This window comes from Camellia sinensis, chromosome 6 (assembly GCF_055761805.1).
Source record: "Camellia sinensis isolate YWXY chromosome 6, ASM5576180v1, whole genome shotgun sequence".
Lineage (NCBI taxonomy): Eukaryota > Viridiplantae > Streptophyta > Magnoliopsida > Ericales > Theaceae > Camellia > Camellia sinensis.
The window spans coordinates 158,368,185-158,389,994 of NC_138966.1; the positions used below are offsets into that span (position 1 = coordinate 158,368,185).

The 21,810-nt window shown below is 37.4% G+C and overlaps 1 pseudogene across 1 annotated transcript; it reads right to left on the reverse strand.

The window, feature by feature from the left end:
* Positions 1-4,963: 4,963 nt before the first annotated feature.
* LOC145793734 (UPF0481 protein At3g47200-like) lies at positions 4,964-6,595 on the reverse strand (annotated as a pseudogene). The gene is made up of 2 exons (XR_014333922.1): positions 6,433-6,595; positions 4,964-5,895 (listed from the first exon to the last, which is right to left on the reverse strand). The product of XR_014333922.1 is annotated as a UPF0481 protein At3g47200-like (transcript).
* Between the last annotated feature and the right edge of the window lie 15,215 nt (positions 6,596-21,810).

Sequence of the window (21,810 nt, forward strand, 5' to 3'; positions counted from 1 at the left end):
TCAGCGGGTTCCTCTCATTCAGAAGCATTTGTTATGAGAGGCTGAAGCAAAACAAGGGGGAAGAGTAAGACTCCTCATGGTCGTGATCAAAGCCGTGACAAATCAAAAGATAGTTCTTTTTCAAAGAAAGACATTGAGTGCTATTATTGCCATGAGAAAGGGCACATGAAGCGGGAATGCCGAAAGCTCAAGAACAAGGAGAAAAGACGCGACAAAAGTGTGGATAAGAAGCAAGAAGACACTACAGTAGTTACTACCGATGATCTCATGGTCGTTTGTGAAGATGATTGTATTAATTTTGTAGGCCAAGAGAGCAATTGGGTGATTGATTCTGGTGCTTCTTTTCATGTGCCTTCTCGAGTTGATTTCTTCACTACCTACACCGAAGGAGATTATGGTTTTGTTCAAATGGGTAATGAAGGTTTGTCCAAGATTATTGGCATGAGTGATGTTTTCTTGGAAACAAATTTGGGCTGCAAGTTGTTGCTTAAAGATGTGAGGCATGTTCCCGACATTCGTCTCAATTTGATCTCTACTGGGAAGCTAGATGATGAAGGCTTCAACAACAAATTTGGTGATGGAATATGGAAGCTCACAAAGGGTTCTTTAGTGGTGGCTAAGTGCAAAAAGACTCATACACTTTATTCGATGCAAGAAAAAATTTGTAAAGGTGTTGTCAATGCACTTGAAGATGATACTTCTACCGAATTGTGGCACAAGCGGCTTGGCCATATGAGTGAAAAAGGGTTGCAAGTTTTGTTCAAGAAAGAGCTTCTACCCGGTTTAAAAGGTACACATCTTAAAACTTGTGTTCATTGTTTGGCGGGTAAACAACATGGAGTTTCTTTTCAGAAAAATGTTGCTTCTAAAAAGAAAATGTTTTGGAGTTGATTCACTCGGATGTTTGTGGTCCTTTAAAAGTTAGAACACATAGTGGTGCACTTTATTTTGTTACTTGCATTGATGATTATTCAAGGAAAGTTTGGGCTTTTCTACTAAAAACTAAAGATCAAGTTGTAGAAGTATTTAAGCATTTTCAGGCCATGGTTGAAAGAGAAACAGAACAGAAATTGAAGTGCATCCGATCAGACAATGGTGGTGACTACATTGGGCCATTTGATGAGTATTGTCGCAGCCAAGGTATTCGGCACCAAAAGACAGTTAAGAAGACTCCTCAACAAAATGGCGTTGCCGAGAGGATGAACCGCACCATTGTGGAAAGAACAAGGTGTTTGCTTTCACAAGCTAAATTGCCGAGATCCTTTTGGGGTGAGGCATTGAAAACAGCAGTTGACATGATCAATTTGTCTCCTTCCTATCCTTTGAATGGTGATGTTCCTAAAAGAGTTTGGACTGGTAAAGATGTATCTTATGAGCACTTGAGAGTGTTTGGTTGCCGAGCTTTTGTTCACATTCCAAAGGATGAGAGGTCCAAGCTTGATAGTAAGTCAAGATAATGTATTTTTCTTGGCTATGGACGTGATGAATTCGGGTATAGATTGTGGGATCCAGTCGACAAGAAAGTCATTCGAAGCCGTGATGTTGTGTTTCTTGAAGACCAAACAATTGAAGACTTTGGCAAAGGTGACCAACCGGAGCCAAAACTAGTGATCTCATTGACATGGATCCATCTCCTTCATCTTCAGTTGATGATGAAAATGGGGGAGATATGCAGCCACCTATTGAAGATGTAGAGGATGATGCTAATCCTAATGAAATTGAGCCAGAAATTGAGGAAGAGCATCCAACTCAAGAACCGCCACCACAACTTGAGTTGAGGAAATCTACAAGGGACCGACAACCTTCAAGAAAGTATCCTCCCAATGAATTTGTGTTGATTTCCGATCAAGGGGAGCCTAAGAGCAACCAAGAAGCAATTGAGCATGCAAAGAAAGGTGATTGAAAAAAGGCCATGGACGAGGAGATGAATTCCTTGCTTGAAAACCAAACTTATGATTTAGTGAAGTTGCCTAAGGGGAGGAAAATTCTGAAAAATAAGTGGGTCTTCAAATTGAAGAATGATGGCAAGAATCTGAGGTACAAAGCACGTCTTGTTGTGAAAGACTTTGGGCAAAAGAAAAGCATTGACTTTGATGAGATTTTCTCACCGGTTGTGAAAATGTCTTCTATTCGGGTTGTACTTGGCATGGCTGCAAGTATGAACCTTGAAGTTGAACAACTTGATGTGAATACCGCATTTCTTCACGGTGATCTTGAAGAAGAAATTTACATGGAGCAACCAAAAGGTTTTGTGGAGAAAGGGAAAGAGAAATTTGTTTGCAAATTGAAGAAAAGTTTGTATGGCCTCAAGTAAGCCCCGCGGCAATGGTATAAAAATTTGACTCTTTCATGATGAATAATGGTTTTTCTAAAACTACTTCGAACCATTGTGTGTTTGTGAAAAATTTCCCGGATGGTAAATTTATTATTCTTTTGCTTTATGTTGATGACATGTTAATCGTGGGTCAAGATTCTACCATGATTAACAGGTTGAAATTGGAGTTGAGCAAGTCTTTTGTTATGAAAGATTTAGAACTGGCAAAGCAAATACTTGGTATGAAAATTGTTCGTGATCGCAAAGAGGGGCTGATTTGGTTGTCTCAAGAAAGCTACATTGAGAAAGTTCTTGAGAGGTTCAACATGAATAAAGCAAAGCCGGTTGGTTGTCCACTTGCAAGTCACTTCAAATTTAGTTCGAATCAATGTCCTACAAGTGAGAAAGACAAGGAAGAGACGTTGAAAATTCCTTATGCTTCAGCAGTTGGTTCTTTGATGTACGCCATGGTTTGTACAAGGCCGGATATTGTTCACGCCGTTGGTGTGGTGAGTCGGTTTCTCTCTAATCCGGGTAAAGAACATTGGGCAGCGGTAAAATGGATTCTAAGATATCTTCGAGGGACTTCGAAGGTGTGTTTGTGTTTGGGGGATGGTAAGCCAATGCTTGATGGGTTCACAGATTCTGACATGGCCGGTGATATTGATTCTAGGAAATCTACTTCGGGGTATTTGATGACTTTTGCAAAGGGGGCTGTGGCATGGCAATCTAAATTACAAAAATGTGTTGCTCTCTCAACTACTGAAGCTGAATTTATTGCTATTAGGGAAGCTTGCAAAGAAGAGTTATGGTTGAAGAAATTTTTGCAAGAGTTAGGTTTGAAGTAAGAAAAGTATGTGCTTTATTGTGACAGTCAAAGTGCTATTTATTTGAGTAAAAATTCTACTTTTCATTCGAGATCGAAACACATTGATGTGAGATACCATTGGATTCGTGATGTGTTAGATTTGAAATTGTTACAACTCGAAAAGGTTCACACAGATGATAATATTTCGGATATGTTGACAAAGACTTTATCGATGGGCAAACATTTAAAGTGTCGAACTTTGGCGGGTATGGTTGATGTCTCCACCTAAGTCGATAGGGGGAGAATTGTTGGGATATATCTCCTTATTGGAGTTTGAGACCCAATTGGTTTTGGAAAAAGAATTTTAATTTGGTTTGGTTTGGTTTAGGTATAATATATTTTAATGTATCATATCTAATTTTTTAGAGGCCTAATTCAATTTGGTAACAATTAGGGTTGATTACAAAACCCAACACTCAACAATATATCTATATGGTTTTGTTTGCCCCAGAGGAGAAGGGTGTGCGGCTGCCATACTAGTACATTGCTTCAGTAACAGTGCCTTGGTTCGATAATAGTGCCGAAGATTTTACAATTGGTGAAGATTTGTTAAGGTGCTTGATTTGTTCATGCTTATGTTGCCTCTATTCTGAAGTTGATTTGGTTCGTTATTCTGGATCTTCTATAACTTTGGTTTCAGAAGATTTTGATTCATCTATTTGGTGAGATCTTTCTTCTTTGTTTATTTGTGATTATTTGAAATTCACCTAAGGGTGGTTTGTGAGACCATTAGTGTCTCGTTTGTAATCGTTTGGAAACTTATTTGGTTGATAGTGGAATTGGATTTTGATCCCATGGACGTACCTTACATTGAGGGAACCATGTAAAAATTCTCGTGTTACTTTTGATTTAATTTTTCCGCATTAGTTTTTATTCTCATTAATTGATTTATTTGTGGGAATCACAAATTCTTCCTAACATCTTTCATGCTAAACGTTGCGTATTGGGCTACCCGCACCACAAACCAAATAGTTTTTCTTCTCTTTACCTTATCATTTTCCCCATCTTCTCTTGTTCCATTTGTGAGCCTTTTTTCTTTTCTTTTTCCTTTTGCTTTTGCTTTTCAAAATCAAAACCTGACATTTTAGGGATTATATTTATTGACATAGGTTTTCTTAAGATATATTTTTATTGTTAAAAGGAAGAAAAGTGTATAAAAATTGCGCATTTTTTTTTTAAGTAAAAAACATATTGGGAACCATTAGTGCAAAACAACGTAATCACATTTTTTATACACATTCATATACATCATGTGCGCTCCTTTTAATTATGACACAACATAATAATTTTATTATGACATAACATTGGATCATTATTTTGGTTTATGATTCATTGAATTATTGAAATTATAGCATAATATGATTAGACGATGGCTTTAAATATATCACGTTGTAAGTTAAAATATTTCATGTCATATCCAAATAGAGTGCACACTACAAATTTTTCACAAATAAAAATAAGTACATTAGTATCTAAAAATTAAATATCATGTTACATTGAAAATGAGTGAACACTATTAAATTTGCACCCAGACATAAGTACATTAGAATCTAAAAATCATGTAGTATTATTTTACTTTTAAAAAAGGGGTGTCAACTATAAAGTGTCTATGCCTCTCTATTTATTTAATTTAATTTGGACATGTAAAAATGCTTATCGATGCTTTTCTTTTTCATTTATTTATCAAAATAAGCCCTCCTCCTTTTTAGATGGGTAAAATAGTATTATAAAAGCAAATTGGCATCAGCCACACAACCAAAGAAACCAACGAGGGAGGAACATCCAACATCAAAATAAGCCTTTAAAATAGACAAAAGTTGAACCTAATAATGATATACTATTACAAAAATATGGAGGTGTTTTCAAAGCATTAACTTTGTTTCTTCTTCTGGCAATCCACATTCCATAAGCCATGTCATTTTCTTACCCATAACAAGTAAAACATGCAATGCAAATGCATAAATGAATTTGTAACCATCTCCATCTTCACGTCACCCTTCATAATTTTTTTTTTTTTCGTTTTACATGTTTTTACAGAGAAAAGTAATGCAAGAGGGAAAAAAAATAAAGAGAGAAGACAGCAAAAAAGTTAAAGCAGATTTGAGAAAGAAAGATGCACTTATGTGCGAGGAAAAACAGTAAACACGGTTTGTGTAAAAGTGAGTAGTACGTAGTAGTACCAAAGCAGCCAGAATCGAAATAAATGCCCATGGGCTATTTAAATAGTTTCGGTTCAAATTCTCCATCCACTGATTCGTACGTTTGCCACATTGTATGTTCACCCGGTTGAAGATATCAGCATACTGGAAATGGTTGCTAGGCCCTGTTACTGCGTCACTGATCTTGTTAAATATCGTGGAAACCACTTCATTGTCGCCTAAACAATTATCAATGATTCCATAACGAGAGAGTATTTCAACATCTTTTGGAGAGTGGATGAGGCAATCCATGAATCTCACATAATCGGTGATATAAGTGAGTTGATTATCTGGACAATATAGCTCATACGCAATAAGGTTTCTGAAGAATGACTCAGTCCTGTCTTCAATGGTTAAAGGTGGAATCTTCAATACCCCATTTTCGAATTTGATATCAAATAAGCTAGCTCCTTCAATCTCCACTAGTTCGACTCCAGCTTTTCGAAGCTCTATGGTATTAGGAATGAAACGCCAATTCCCTTTTTAATTTGAGCCATCTCCATGGGGAACAATCCCTGCAAATGAAGGAAGTCAATTATTGTGAATCAACCCAAGTAAATGCTTGATTTTGAAGTGTGAGTTTCCATCAACACAATCTCTATAACCGGGACCTAGTGAAAGACCACAAAAAAAACACAAGGCAAGATAAATGAGCCTGCTATGTTGGTTTGGAACCTCGATCATGTCAAATAACTTGCAGAGTATAAAAAATGGCAACTGGTTTTCAAATAGCATTAAATCGCGCTACAAGCTACTAACAATCCAATCCATTTGAAAAATAGAATCATTCTTGTCTCTCAAGAATGCCATCTCAAACTTTCGCATCAATTCAATGATAACGCAATCGTCCAATAGCATCATTTCAATCATTTCATTTGCACTAAGGCTTATCGGTTCAGCATAACATCTACGTGCTTCTTGTTCTAGCTATACAATAGCAATGATGTATCTATTTGCACTACTCTCATCTATTCTTTTAAGAAGTAATTGCAAATAGCGCAACTTATGCTCCTCCATCATCTATAGGCTATGTTTATCGTGGTGGTAAGGACCTATTGCAACAATCTCTGGTTCATAGGCCTTCTCATTTACCCCATGTAGTTGTTTATGTACTCTAAATATACAACAATCCGATGGTGAAGGTGAGATTTGAGTGAGCCTTTCATCAATACCGATAGTAATAAAAACAAAATCTGCTTCAACACCGGGTTGCATGTTTACTTAAAAAGCAATAGCAATACCATGTTCCAAACAAATCACAAAAAACTTGTTCAAATTGAATTTCAATGCCCAAAAATAAAATACGATTATACGATGCCTGCTTAAGGTGGTCAATGTACCCGCTTAAGGTGGTCAATGTCCCCACCAACTCTTAGATTCCTATGAATCAAGAATTAGATATTTTGATGCATAATTGAACTTTAGCTCATCTAAAATTGAAATGGGCAAACACCTAAAGGACCATTTCATCAGCGGCATTACTTTCATTAATGCTAAATGAGGCCTTGGGAAAATAGAAAAACTAAGAGAGAGACAAAGAGAGAGAGAGAGAGAGAGAGAAGAGACTTCTTTCTTATAAATGTCATACCTATTAGGTAATAGTATTATGAATGTCAAACAAAACACAAGAAACTTTTAGTCAATTGGTTCCATGATCTATCATGATTTCCATTAGTTATGTGGAGAACTCTTTCAACTTTGGATAATTACATTTGGGAATGAAGATAACTGTCAATGTTATAGCGATCTCGGGTTTACCCTTGTTGTACAGTGATCTGGACATGTGTCCGTGGATGTTGGTAGTTGTTTATTATTTTGTTTGCATCTTTTTTACTTTGTATATTGAGTTATAGGATGTGTTGGGCAGGTTTGTTATAGGTTGGTTGTGTTTGGGAGCCTAGTGCTGCTGCCCAGATTTTTGGACCTTCGCTCGAGCGAGGAGTTGGTCGCTCGAGCGAGAGTTGAGTTCGTGTCTGGTGGGTCGAGCCAGAGTGGCTTCGCTCGAGCGAGCGCTTGCACCTGGTTCTGGACCTGAGAGTTGCATTTCTTGGCTCGAGCGAGCTTTCTTCGCTCGAGCGGTCTGGTTGTTCTTCGCTCGAGCGAGAAGTCTGTCACTCGAGCGTGCTTCTGGTTGCAGACCTGAGGGTTTGAGTTGTTGGCTCGAGCGAGCATTCTTTCGCTCAAGCGCACTTCTGAGTTTTTTGGCTCGAGCGAGAACTTCTTGGCTCGAGCGAGAGTTTTCTGTGTCTGGTCGCTCGAGCGACAAAGGCTTCGCTCGAGCGAGCGTGTTTTATATCAGCAGACAGTAGCGTTTTTGAACATCACTTTTTCACTTTCTTTTTCTTTCAAACCCTAGATCCGAGACCCTCTCTCTCTAAACTTACACTCTCTCTAAGATTTGATCTCCCTAGAGTGTGAATCTAGCCTAGAGCCTTTGTTTAAAAGATAGAGGGCGTTGAGAGCTTTGATTTAATCTGAAAAAGTTTGGATTTGGAGCACGTTGATCTTCGAGTCTTCATCTCCTTTTTGGCTCAAACTTCGAGGTAGGGATATCCTACTCCTCTCTATGGATTTTGTCTTTAAATTTTAGTATTTTAAGATGTTGGGTTTGGTTTGGTAATTTGGTGAAAGTTTGGGACTTTTGTGTTATTTTACAAAAGTTGGGGTTTTATTCATAATAAACCTAGATGCATGTTTGGCATAGAGAAATGGAATAAATGTTGAATCATTGATGAAAATGGGACCTAAGGGTTGTAATGTTAATTATGGATAATGACCTAATTACATTGTTTGATTAATTGGGATAATTAATTGTGAGAAATGAGGAAATGAAATGTTGATTGAATATCCATTGTGCATTTATTTTATGTTTAGAAATAATTGCTTTGGGCTATCGGTGGAGGATAGTCGTGATTGTTGTAGACAATGCATGATGATTAGGCAAACGGAAACTAATCAATGGAATGTGTCATGGAATTTGACGATTGATAGAATACATTAACTGTATGTATTGAGTGATTGTATATAGAACCAATGTGTTTGTATACGTTATGTGTAGAGGAGGAGATGGGGGATGTACTCCGCGGTTTAGGGGAAGATGGGGGATGTACCTCTAAACCGGATAGTGTTGGGAGAAGATAGGGGATGAACTCCGTAGATACAGCTCATATGCTTGTCTAGAGAAGTGAAGATAGAGCTTATATGCTTATCTGTGAATGTGGGATATTGTTGTTATACATATCTATTGGGAATGTGGATATAGCTTATATGCTTATCTGTGAATGTGGGATATAATTTTTATACATATCTGTTGAAATGATGATAGAGCTAACATGCTTATCTGTTGAAAAAGGGAAAATGAAAAGTAACTTGGACTCATAAGTCGTATGACATAAATATGTGATTTATGTAAATGTATCAGTGTTGGCCATCTATCAATTGCTAATCTTTTAGTCATTGTCCATGGTTGGTTTAGTGTATTTCTACTGGGATGTGGCTCACCCTATATGGGAATATCATTTTCAGGTACAGGTAGCATGCCACCTCCAAGGACATAGCTTGAGAGGCTAGGGGCGGACATACTTTTGTCGTTTTACTTTTTGATGTATTACATGTAAATTCAAGCCAAGGGCTTAATGTGTATGAGTTAGTGCTCTTTTGTTGTAACCAAGTGTTAACTTGGAAAGCTGTAAGCCCATAGGGCATTTGCTTTTGTTGTTAACATGTAATACTTTTTGTAATGAAACTCTGATAAATGAAAGAATGCGGGACTTTTGAATATCAATGCATGTCTTATTTAATGGGTTTAATGTTATTATTTTGAGGGCGTTACAATGCAGCTATTAATGTGATTATTCCAACTATGTTGAGTATCAAACATGTAACGATCAATCAAATTCGTGGATGTTCCTATGAAGAAACACTTGTGATGTTTGAACTCATACCTTATAGAGCATGTTATCCCATATTTAAACAAATGCTAGTTACAATATGGATTCCAATGAAACAAAAACTTTTCAATGGAATGTTCATATTATATATAATATCTTCATTCTCAATAGTTACATACAAAACATAGAAAAGCAAGAACGGTTCTTTTCATCATTCTTCTTAAAATGTAATGACTTTGGTAGAATAATCAAAGTTTGAGACTATCCAATTTTATGTTCAGCAATTTAAACTTTCCATTCAAAAAACCAAGCTAATTTAATTACTCACCATTTCAGAACAGAACAATTAAAGTCCATATTCAAGTTACTTGTCGTACATTATTGGTGAAATCTCTCAATATTCTACAGCATCGTCTTTCCAATAGAACAAGAGATATCTGAGTGACTAAAATTGTTGCCATTCTCAAGAATGTTTACGAGACAAACCATCATTCAATTCTCGATCCGTTAGCATTGATGTGGGAAAGGTTGTTAAAATCGGGATCTTACGTTAGATCGTTGGAGGTGTTTATAGGATTGGATTGTAGAATCGGATTGAGGATCGTAATATCCTACTGAAAAAGAAAAATTATGTAATAATTTAATTTAAATAAACATTTCGTAAAAAATATATACAAAACAAGACTATATTTTACTAAAAAGAAGTGAAGATATTGAGAAAAATATAATTTTCTATGTAAAATGTAAATATAATATTATACAATAGAAAACTGGATAGTAAAAGTTTTGCATTTGATTAAAAAAGAAGGTGAAGAAGAAGAATTCTATAACATAATACTTTGTAACTTACATATGCATGAAAAGTGAAAAAAAAAAAACAATATTTAACAAAGTTGGATATGAAAATAGATTGAGAAGTCAAATCAGCAACTTAACCAAATGATAAGGTTTTTCATTAGCATTCCCAGTGGAGCGGGTTCAAATCACGAAAATTATTTCTCCGAAAATTGGGGTAAAGTTACAATCAAGTTATCATTCTTATAGACCCCACTAAAGTTAAGTTTGTTTTTCAGACTACTTAGTTTTCTTAAATTGGTATTAGATTAAATGTTTGCTTCCTAGTTTGTTTATTTGATTCTCTTTTTTTTTTAATATTCATTTGGACCACATAAATTGATATTTAGACAACAAACATAAAATTTACAATAAAATATATTATACAATACAAAACAAGGCTTACAAATTGGATCGGATTCGGATTGAGATTCCACGATCCTATAAAATCCCATTACCAGGATCAAATGATCCTACCTATAGGGGATTTTTTACACGATCCGGATCGATTGTGCCCAAATGAATCGTAAGATCCAGATCAGGATTCTGATAACCAAACTTAGAATCATAAGGTTATCCTTTTTTAGACTCTTCAAAATTGTTCAATGAAAGCAATACTAGCCGAACCAAGTAATGGCTGCTCAAGCTCGATTAGAAAAATTTGTGAGATATAAAATGAAGATTGAGGTTTACTAGTTTATTGCATGAATGATCTCAAGCAAGATTCTACTCGAGCCCATAAAAAACCAAGCTCTAATAGCTTGATTTCTTGGTTAGTCTCATACAATTATCGACCTCTCAAATCAAGTTTAAGCTCAGTTGAATAAAACAGGCATCAAAATATGGTTGAACTATTCAATTAGGGATATTTTATATCTTTAATCCCATTTACCAACAATTTCTCTTACACAATCAGATTTAAAGGGCAATCTACCGTGGTTCACAAATTAAAGAATTGAAGTCAAGTTACTCCTCTATATATTTATTTCCCATCAAAGTTGAGAGACAGACCTGATAACACTTTCAGATATTGGACAATCTTCACTGTATTTGGAAAAATAAATTCTATTTGTGTACTAAACAACAAACAGAATACAAAAGAAATAAAGGAAATGAGGGAGAATGTTTAATTACAAAAATCAAACTAGAAATAAAATTAAATAAATAAAAACAGATTTTATTTTGTTACAAAAACAAAATCAAAATCTGATTTAAATAAATAAAACAGAAAATTAACAACTTACTTGATTAATTTCTTGAACAATATTTTGATCATGTCCAGTGTTTAACACTGTGTCCTTAAGACAGATTCGTCGTCTCCACGGTGCTAACAGAATGTTGACATCTATCTCCTAAGATAAGGTGATCAACAACGAATAAATGCAGCACCACAATTTATTCGCACAACGAACACACTAAGTGTATACACTCTTTCTCACAAAAATTTAATGCAGCAAAATGTAGAGATTATTTGCAGAGGAGAAGTATGAAAATTGTGAATGAAAACATCAAATGAGAGCTGTCTATTTATAGATATAGTGGTACCTTTTCAATTTGAATTAAACAGGTACCAAACCTGTTTGAATAGGTGCAACACTGTTTCAACAGATAACCGAATCTGTTCAGTTTAATTTGCACAGATTTAAATCTATTTGAATTTAAATTCAAAAAATGAATAGATTTTGAAATCTGTACAGAAGGTTCGGACATATTTGAATTTAAACGGTCAGATTTTATTTTACCAAAAAATAAATTAAATTCAAATGTTTTTTCTCCAAAAAGATTAGCATTGGACCGGACAAGCCCAACCCAACCTCACACCATGCACCCGCGCCCAAGCCTAAGCCCAGCCTGACAGAACGGACGGACAAACGGCGGCGCGCGCATGGTAATTTTTGGGTCCAATAGTGTAAAACCCAAGTTATTTATAGAATTATTTTTGGATAAATTAATAATTAAAATAAATTGTATGGGTAATTTAGTAATCTTAAGAATTAGGTTTTTTTTAACCCTTTAAAAAAAAAAAAAGGGTTTTCACGTTATGTGGTATCACAATATTACATAGGTTTCGGAAGAGAGGCTGCCATAGAGATTGAAGGCTCAAATTGGTGATAGTTAGACACCCATTGGTGGAGGTAAAAGTTTTCTTGTATTAATGATTTTTAGTTTTATTTTGAGAATTGGATGTTTGGGTGCAACGTGTAAGAGTGGAGCAATTTGGGTGGGTGTGTTTTGACTTTTGGGTTTTGTACATTGGGTAAGGTATGTTTGGCTATTGAATTGGGTGGATAGATTTGGTGTCTCTTGGATTTTAAGCATATATATATATATATATATATATAATGGGTTCTTGTTGATGTGTGAAAGACATCAAAATATTAATTTATTTGGGGTTCTATTTATTAGGTTTGTGTGATTGAATTAGTGGAGCTGGGTGTCTGGAGGTAGTGTGGTGAAATATTATTTTAAGCGTTTGAGGTAAGTAAACCTCTATCACTCTTGGTTCATTTTTATTCTTACTGAATCATTTAAAATTATAAATATTTATTTATAGCCTTCATGTTCTCTTAAAATAAAATATGGGTCAAGTATAAAACAACATCGAATATTATTATGAAAGTTATTTGAATATTTTGTGAAACTATTCTGAAAATTGTACCAAATGTTTATTCTAAAATATCGAATATTTTATTTTAAAGTTGTGTATTGTTTGAATTTTTGAACATCACTCTAGTCTGACTATGATTTGAACCGTAGCCAATGGGGGTTATTTATTGGCACAAAAACTAGTTTCTTTTGAGGCTTTACCACCGGCCTATGTGTGGTTCTGGGTCTTGTCACGGGCTAAGTGACTGTAGTCACCAAGACTTGGGTTTTGTGAATCAAATCATTGAACTATCTAAATATCGAACCATCAATTTGAACAACGAATTATTTTGAATCATCTTGTTGGCTTTTCATTTAAAACGTATCGTACATTGTTTATTTTTAGCTATGAAACCATCTTACAAATAATTGTTCATTTATTGAATTGTAGCAAAAATTATATTTATTGGTTATCGATTTATTTATTTTGTATACTTGATCCAACTAGCAGTGATGGTTGGTTACTTACTGGGCTGTCTAGCTTACCCTTATTTTATTTATTTTTTTCAGATTCCGAGGAGTAGAGATGTGCGGGGTTTTTACTTGTGGGAGTGCCGAGAGTAGAACTATGATTTTAGTACTTGGTTTATTATTTTGTTAATGGATTATATTAGTGGACTTAGTGGACAATTTCATATGATAAGAATTATCTATTTTTATGGATTTTAGCATTATGATAATTAAGGATTTAATTTGAGTATTTTACATTGTTGGTTATGTGTTGGACTCTTAGCCTTACATGCTCACATAAATGAGTGTGCGGTGTTGTCATGGAGCTTGGGGCGGGAGAATTTTGTGATATCAAAGCCAGGTTGTAATTTTAAAGGCTAGTATAGAATAGTGGTGAGATTGGGTAGATGTAGGATTGGGAACGCTTATAATTTGATATAATGTTAATTTTATTTATTGTTCTAGGGACTTGAGAATAGAATAAGATGAGGTTTTATTATTGATGCATTTAGGTTGCAATGAAACATGAGGAGACATTGGCAAATATGGCTAGGAATACACACCAGGGTCAAACGAATCGATGGACTGGTAATAACAATCGGCGAGGGAATGTGACTAATAATGGTAGTGGTTCTCAAGTAGTCGGAGGAAATCAAGGGCAAGAGTTAGGACAACAAGAACAAGCTGCAATCCCCAATCCAGTTGGAATGGTTCAAGTGCTTCAGGCTTTGGCCGAGGTGGTGCAACAACAAACCACCATAGGGCATAACTTGACTAGACTTATGGAGCAACAACAGCAGATGCAGCCAGGTGTTGGACCATAACCAAGGCCACGTTGTAACATTACTGAGTTTAAGAAGATAGCCTTGGCATTTGACGGAGCCACAAACCCTTTGGAGGCTGAAAAATGGTTGACAAAAATGGAAAAGTTGTTTCCCATTTTTTAGTGTACGGATGATCAGAAGGTGACCTATGCTACGTTTATGCTACAAGGGATAGCTAATGATTGGTGGCAGATGGAGAAGCGCATACACGAGCATGATGCCAACCCCTATACATGGGAAAGGTTTAAGAATGCATTCAATGAGAAATACTTCCCTAGGAGTGTTCATCTACAAAAACAGAGGGAATTTACGAAGCTAGAGCAAGGGAATAAGACGGTTGTAGAATATGAAGCCGAGTTTACGAAGTTGTCTAAATTTGCATCAACATTTGAAGCAAACGAGGATAGCAGAGCACGAAAGTTCAAAGGTGGGCTAAGAACGAACATTATGCAACAGGTGGTTTGTTTCAAGTTACCTACTTTTGGAGCAGTGTTGAATAAGGCATTGTTGGTTGAGAGTGGCCTTACTAGTGCCCAAGAAAAGAAAGAAGAGAACTATAAGAAGAGGCCTAGTTCTTCCGACTTCCAAACTAATAACAGTTCAAAAGGCAATGCTAAGAGACAAAACATTTCTTCAGTTGGGAGTTAGGGAAGTCGAACTATAGGTGGTAGTGTTGATAAGAAGAATGATCGGATACAGTGCACTAGATGTAATGGATTCCATCGGGATAGTGAGTGTCCCTGGAATACTGGGGCTTGTTTCTCTTGCGGGCAACAGGGGCACAGGATAGCTGATTGTCCTAACCGGAAGGGACGTGAGACTGAACAGAAAGGATGGACAAATAAAGGAACATCAACAAATAGAGGGTCTTCAGGATATCAAAGGAAAAATGGAGGTCATAAGCCAAAGACTCAGGGTCGAGTGTACGCACTCACGCAATAAGATGTTCAGACTTCCAACACGATGGTGTCAGGTACTGTTTTAGTGTCTTCTGTTTATGCACGTGTTATTTGATTCTGGCGCTACAAATTCATTTGTGTCTATGGGATTTGTTAAGAAACATGAATGGAAATGTGTCTCTAGAGAGATCGACTTATGTGTTGAAACCCCGATAGAAGGTGTTATGGTTGCTGACTTAATTTGCAAATCTCGTGTGGTTAGTATAGATGATAGGAAATTGCTTGTAGACTTAACTGTTTTAGATATGCGGGACTTTGACATAATTCTTGGAATGGATTGGTTGGCAACCAATTATGCTTCTGTTGACTGTCGAGGCAAAAGGGTAGTATTCCAGATTCCTAATCAACCAGAATTTTGTTTTGTGGGTAGTGGAGTTAACACTCATCTTCTGGTAATCTCAGCTTTGCAAGCTAGACGGTTGTTAAGGAATGGTTGCGAGGGCTATTTAGCTTCTGTGAGAGATACCCGTGAGACTGAATTGAAGTTGGAGGATATTCTAGTTGTGAAGGAATTTCCTAATGTTTTTCCTGAAGAGTTACTAGGGTTGCCACTAGATAGAGAGATTGAGTTTCCCATCGAATTGATACCCGACAGGGGTCCTATCTCCAAGGCTCCGTATCGAATGACCCCAGCAGAGTTGAAAAAGTTGAAGAAACAATTACATGAGTTACTAGATAAGAGCTTTATTCGGCCTAGTGTTTCTCCTTGGGGTGCGTCTGTTTTATTTATGAAAAAAAAGGATGATAGTTTTCTCCTTTGCATTGATTATCGAGAGTTGAACAAGGCGATAATTCGAAATAAATATGTTTTGCCTAGGATAAAGACCTATTTGATCAGTTGCAAGGAGCACAAGTCTTTTCTAAGATTGACCTTCGTTCTGGCTATCACCAGTTGAAGGTTAAGGCGGAAGATATACCTAAGACAGCCTTCCGAACTAGGTATGGGCATTATGAATTTTTAGTGATGCCGTTTGGGTTGACCAATGCGCCTGCAGCTTTTATGGATTTAATGAACAGAGTATTTAAACCCTTCTTAGATCAATTTGTGGTAGTTTTTATTGATGACATTCTTGTGTACTCGAAGAGTAAAGAGCAGCATGAAGAACATCTGAGAATAGTGTTACAGATATTAAGGGAGAAGAAATTATTTGCTAAATTAAAGAAGTGTGAATTTTGGCTGGAGAGTGTATCATTTTTGGGTCATGTAATATCTAGAGATGGGGTGTCTGTTGACCCCAAGAAAGTGGAGGCGGTGGTAGAGTGGAATAGGCCTACTAGTGTCACTGAAATTCGTCGCTTCTTGGGTTTAGCAGGTAATTATGGAAGGTTTGTTGAGGGATTTTCCTGAATTTCTATGCCTTTGACTCGTTTAACACAAAAAGGAGTTAAATTTGAATGGTCTGATGATTGTGAGAAGGGTTTCCAAGATCTAAAGAGTCGATTGATGTCTACTCCAGTACTTATAGTTCCATCCAGAGATGAAGGTTTTACCATCTATAGTGATGCATCGAAGATGGGCTTGCATTGTGTCCTGATGCAGAATGATAAGGTAGTGGCATATGCGTCTAGGCAGTTGAAGCCATATGAGCAAAATTATCCTACGCATGATTTGGAGTTGGCTACCATGGTGTTTGCATTGAAAATTTGGAGGCACTACCTGTATGGGGTGAAATGTGAGATATTCACTGATCATAAAAGTTTGAAGTATATTTTCGCTCAAAAAGAATTGAATATGAGGCAAAGGCGATGGTTGGAGATATTAAAGGACTACGATTTGACTATCAATTATCATCTAGGAAAAGCCAATGCAATGGCGGATGCCTTGAGTAGAAAGACCCCGAGTAATTTGGCTACCTTGATCACTAACCAAAAGAATATCTTAGAGGACTTGCGAAGGTTGAATATTAAGATTAGATGGCACAACCATGGAGTACAGTTGGCAAACCTTAGGGTTCTGTAGACGTCCCAGAACGTCCCGGGAGAGAAATCCCGTTTTGTTCATTTGGGGCTCATTACAGTTTGGACTCAATGTCACGGTCCTGTATCTAATCTCGCGGAGTGCAATGCAAGACCGATGAATCATCAAAGAGTCCAAATCCGGCAAATTGTTTTGAAAAACAGATTTTTAGAAAGAAGTGCCAAACATGGACTGCTTTGCCAGATACAGAGTCGCCACCTAAATATTTTATTTTGGGGAATTTAGGAAACCCTGACTCGTTTGCCTAAGGCACATGTCCGTCATCACCAAAGTTGCCTCGGCTCAGGAACTTGGGTACGATTGGGAAAGGTCACTTCGTGAGCACCCCAGCTCGCCCAATCAAAGATCGGCCTCTACTAACCATGATATCGAGTTTTGAAAACATTATGTATTCTTATTTCGGTTATTAGCCTAGATTTACTACGTGATACACACAGCATACAAGTATAGATCGGATCGCCTAAATTGGAAGAACACATCTCATGTTTGCTTATTTTGAAAATGGTTTGATGGTGCTACCCGCAAGTAGGCTAAGACGTGGATTTGCCACCCTCGGGTGGGCTTAGAAAACGTGATGGTTTGCCACTCTCAAGTGGGCTTAAAACTCACAGTCAATGCATTATTCCAATTCAGATAATCCGACCTTCACCCACAGGCATTCAGGCAGGTATATCACATAAGCACATAGCCTCATGGTAAGCATGCTATCATGGCAGTCACTCACATACATGCAAGGATGCTAAAGCATAAACACTTACCGAGTACTCCAAGCCAAAACAGAAGCTATGTTAGAAATCCATGCATGATCCTAACTATGTTGAAATGCTTAATGCAACACATATAGGAATGCAACTACAATAGGCTCGGCTATTCTAAAGATGGCATGTGAAATGCTACAACTAACAAGTATTCAACTCAGAATTGAAATACAATGCAGTTAGTATGATGCGCCGAGCTCGGTGCATGCAGGACAGATGAACGAATGCAAACATGCGAGCATAAGTAAGCTAATTGAAACATGCCCTAATCTAACCATCATAAGCAATAAATAAAAGGGAGAAATACGTGGGATTGGAAGACATACATCACACACACGCACACTTATTACAAAATTGCCCTCCTTGGAGGGTCCGAATAAATAATACAGTCCGAATAAATAGCAGCTACAGCTAATTATTACACAACATTAACTAATTAACAAACTAGCTAAGTAAGTATGTAAACCACATGAATGTGACTGACTCGGCTCTGTTTTGGGTGACGATGGATGCATGCATGCTCGAGTCGCCTTGTCGAGAAATTCCATCACGATGTCTTATCTCGCCTTTGTTTGCAACTGATTTTAGAAATTTGCACAAGGCTCCAAGAGGCTGAAACTCCACCCTAGGAAGGCTGCCGACCAGATATTGGCTTGGAAAACACCTACCGACCACCCTTTGTGGTGGAAACCAAAAAAGGTGGTCGGTCTGCCAGGAAACCTGGTCGGCCGACCACTTTCTGCCCCTGGATTCTGTTTTTTTCTGCAACAAAGGCAAGAGGGAGAGAAAGCAAGGTATTTTCAACATATGTGTGCAAGACCACTCTTCCCATCCTTGCACAAGCTCAAGGGAGTGTAGACCTCGATCCTCATGCCACTAATCACGCATCTCGATGCATGATGGCCGAGAAGTCGAATTGCACGACTCAATGGGACGTGAATGCACATATAAGCAAGTGAAGCCAACAACTCTATCATGGATAGTCAAGAGTGTCGGCGATCGGAAATTGAGAGACGTTTCATCACTTTGAGTACGAAACGTCCCTCGTTTCCCGTGTTTGGACTAACTCTTACTCCAAACACAATGCAATATGCATGACATGCACAAATGCAACTAGCATGCAATCCTAATGCAATGCGACCTAACCATGCAAACATGCAAGGATGAGATGCAAATATGCTACTAGCATACACAATGCTATAAATTATATGGCATACACAATGCAAGGTGGACTTACACCAATATGAGTGGCCCTCAGCCACACTCACATCAGTAGCCATATGAGGAAAATGAGACAACCGAAATACATGCAAACATGCACGAATGCAATGGACCGAACCTAAGGCATCAAATGCCACTCTACCAAAACATGGCAAGGGATGAAAGATGGCCTACAAACATGCAATTTCCAGCTCTGAAACATGATGTGCAATGGTTCCGAATCATGAAAATATGTCACACAATGCAAGCTAGATGGCCCGAATACCGAAACTAGTGAAGTGGATTACACTAGAGGTACATAAAGCAATGCACGAATGGAAAAACCAACCCCAAACAGACCATGGGCAGGTCTGAAACAGTGGGGAAATGACCTAAAATTATGGCTCAGAATGCAAAGAAATGGAGCTCATTCAATGGTCGGTAAATGAGGCATACAAGCCCGACTCTCAAACGCATTTAAAGAGTATAAAACATGGGAATATGGCATTCACATAAGCTCTGAAATATGATGTATAATGGCCCCAAAACAAGAAAATGCCTTAGCATATACATGTAATGGACCTCGAAACTCAAAGCTAGGCAAGTGTATTGAACTACAAGCATGCAAAACAAACATCATTCGACCATGAGACCAAAAAACATAGCTAGGGCAGTCCAAAATATGCACAAAATCAATTTAAGGCAAGGCCAAAAAGGGCTAAAATCAAGGGTCAACAAAGCATGCGAAGTAAGCTAGTGAACCATGATTTGCACTGAAGCTATATGAAGCACATGAGAGCTCACCAAACCAGCCAAAAATAGAAGTATGACATGCCAAATAATGCCCAAAAACCTACTGAAACTCAATCAATGCATGCAAGAATGATGTGCTCCTTTAGAAGGCCATGCAAGGGATTGTTCCACACATATAAGATAGACATAGAAAATGGAAAAACCACCTCTGGAAAGAGGTTATGAGGACCCTAAAACTCACCAAAAAGGTCCTGAAATTATCCTAGGAAGCATGCAAGTGAAAGCCCCTTTGAAAGGCCTTGAATAGGTTTGCTCTACACATGCATAATAGACACTTTATATGGAAAAATGGGCTCTGGACAGAGTTCATGCAGACCTTAAAACTCACCAAATAGGGCCTGAAACATGGCTTCAAAACACGCAAAGTGGAGCCCCTTTGTAAGGCCAAAAGGGCCAACAAACAAGGCAAGGAGAGAGGGGGTCACCCCCCTCTGATTTGGGCTCTCAAAATAGTATGCTAGCCACTGAAAATCCACTGGATTTCAGTGGCTAGGAGGCCAAACAAAGCACAAAACCAAGGCCTAGATGCAAGGCTCAAAATAAGATGCAAACAAGCATGCAAGGGGGTAGATGAACCCCAACAGAAAAATGACCTGAAACAATCTTCAATAGGAGCTCAAAATAAGACTTTTTTCAGTTTATGACAAAGCCCAAATATTCTTTCAAATAAGGCTAAGATATGAAGTAAAATAAGCCTTAAAAGAGGGATGGAGCATACAAGGGGGTAGATGACCTCTAACAGAAAAATGTCCTGAAACAAACTTCAAGAGGGACTCAAAATAAGACTCTTTTCAGTTTATGTCAAAGCTCAAAAATGCTTTCAAGTATAGCTAAAAGATGGATCAAAATAATGCTCAAAAAGGGAAAAAATGGTTACCCTTGAAGACCAGCAGAAACCAGCAGCCTTTGGACCCAAAAACCCAGCCTTAAACCTCTGAAAATGCCCTCCAAGGAGCTTAGGTTGATGATGGAAGTGTTAGGCTATGAGAGGTGGTGTAAAGGGACCAAGAACCAAGCAATTTAGAGCTCAAAAGAGAGAGATATAAAGAGAGATTTATTGTTTAGCCCTAGCAATTTTATGAACCCTTTCAAGTGAGGGATATGGTTTCTCTTATAAAATAAAAGGTCTAAAGCTTCTCAAAGAAGCTTCAAACCAAGGGGCAAGATCCTCCATACACGTGTATGGAGAATGCAGCAAATGCCTCCCAGCTGGCACAACTAGAACACACTCACTGAGACAAACAGGATGGGAGCTGGCCGACCAGTTCAAGTGGTCGGCCGACCACTTGACCTGGTCGGCCGACCAGGTCAAAAGTGTGACATCCCTGTTCTATATTATGCTAATTGGTCCTTAAGTTGTTTATGGTTATGTGTTTAGCATGGTTTTGTATGCCATTATGTGAAAATATGTGATTTTGAATTTCTATCTGTTCACCGTAGGAATATCTGTTTGATTTTACCGCTTCAGAAATTAAATTGGAGGCCTTATCGGCCACAGAACCCGAAATTGATTACGTCGTTGTGATTGGCATAATTTTTAGAGCCTACGGTGAAATTTAATTAGAAATTGATTCGGGTCAGATTAAGTTGATTAAATTGATAATTTAGTACCCAATTGTTTATTATTATTATTTTGGAATAGTGGGGTTTGATGTAAAAGGGCACTACACCCTCAATTCCTTCCCTTATGTGGCTTTGGCTGATTAAACTCTCTAGAGAGAGTGAGAGACCCGAAATTGAGAGAGAAAGGGGGAAATCATCTAAAGTTTGCTCTTGAAGCTTTGGAGTCTTGAAGGCTAGCTCAAGAATTAACCATAGTTGTGAAGATTAAAACTCTTGGTAAGTAATTTTGTAAGTTCAGAGTTGAATAAGAATAAAGAACATGAATTCAATTGAGCATGATGAAATTGAATGGGTTTTGTTGGATTAAAGCTTGATATATGCATGCATGTAAGGAAATGTTTTGAAATAGCATGTATAAGCTTAAAGTGCATGATTCATGTAGAGTTTTGGTTGAAACTCATGTTTTGATCACCATTTGTGTTATTTAAGTTGAGAATGTGGCTGATTCATCACAT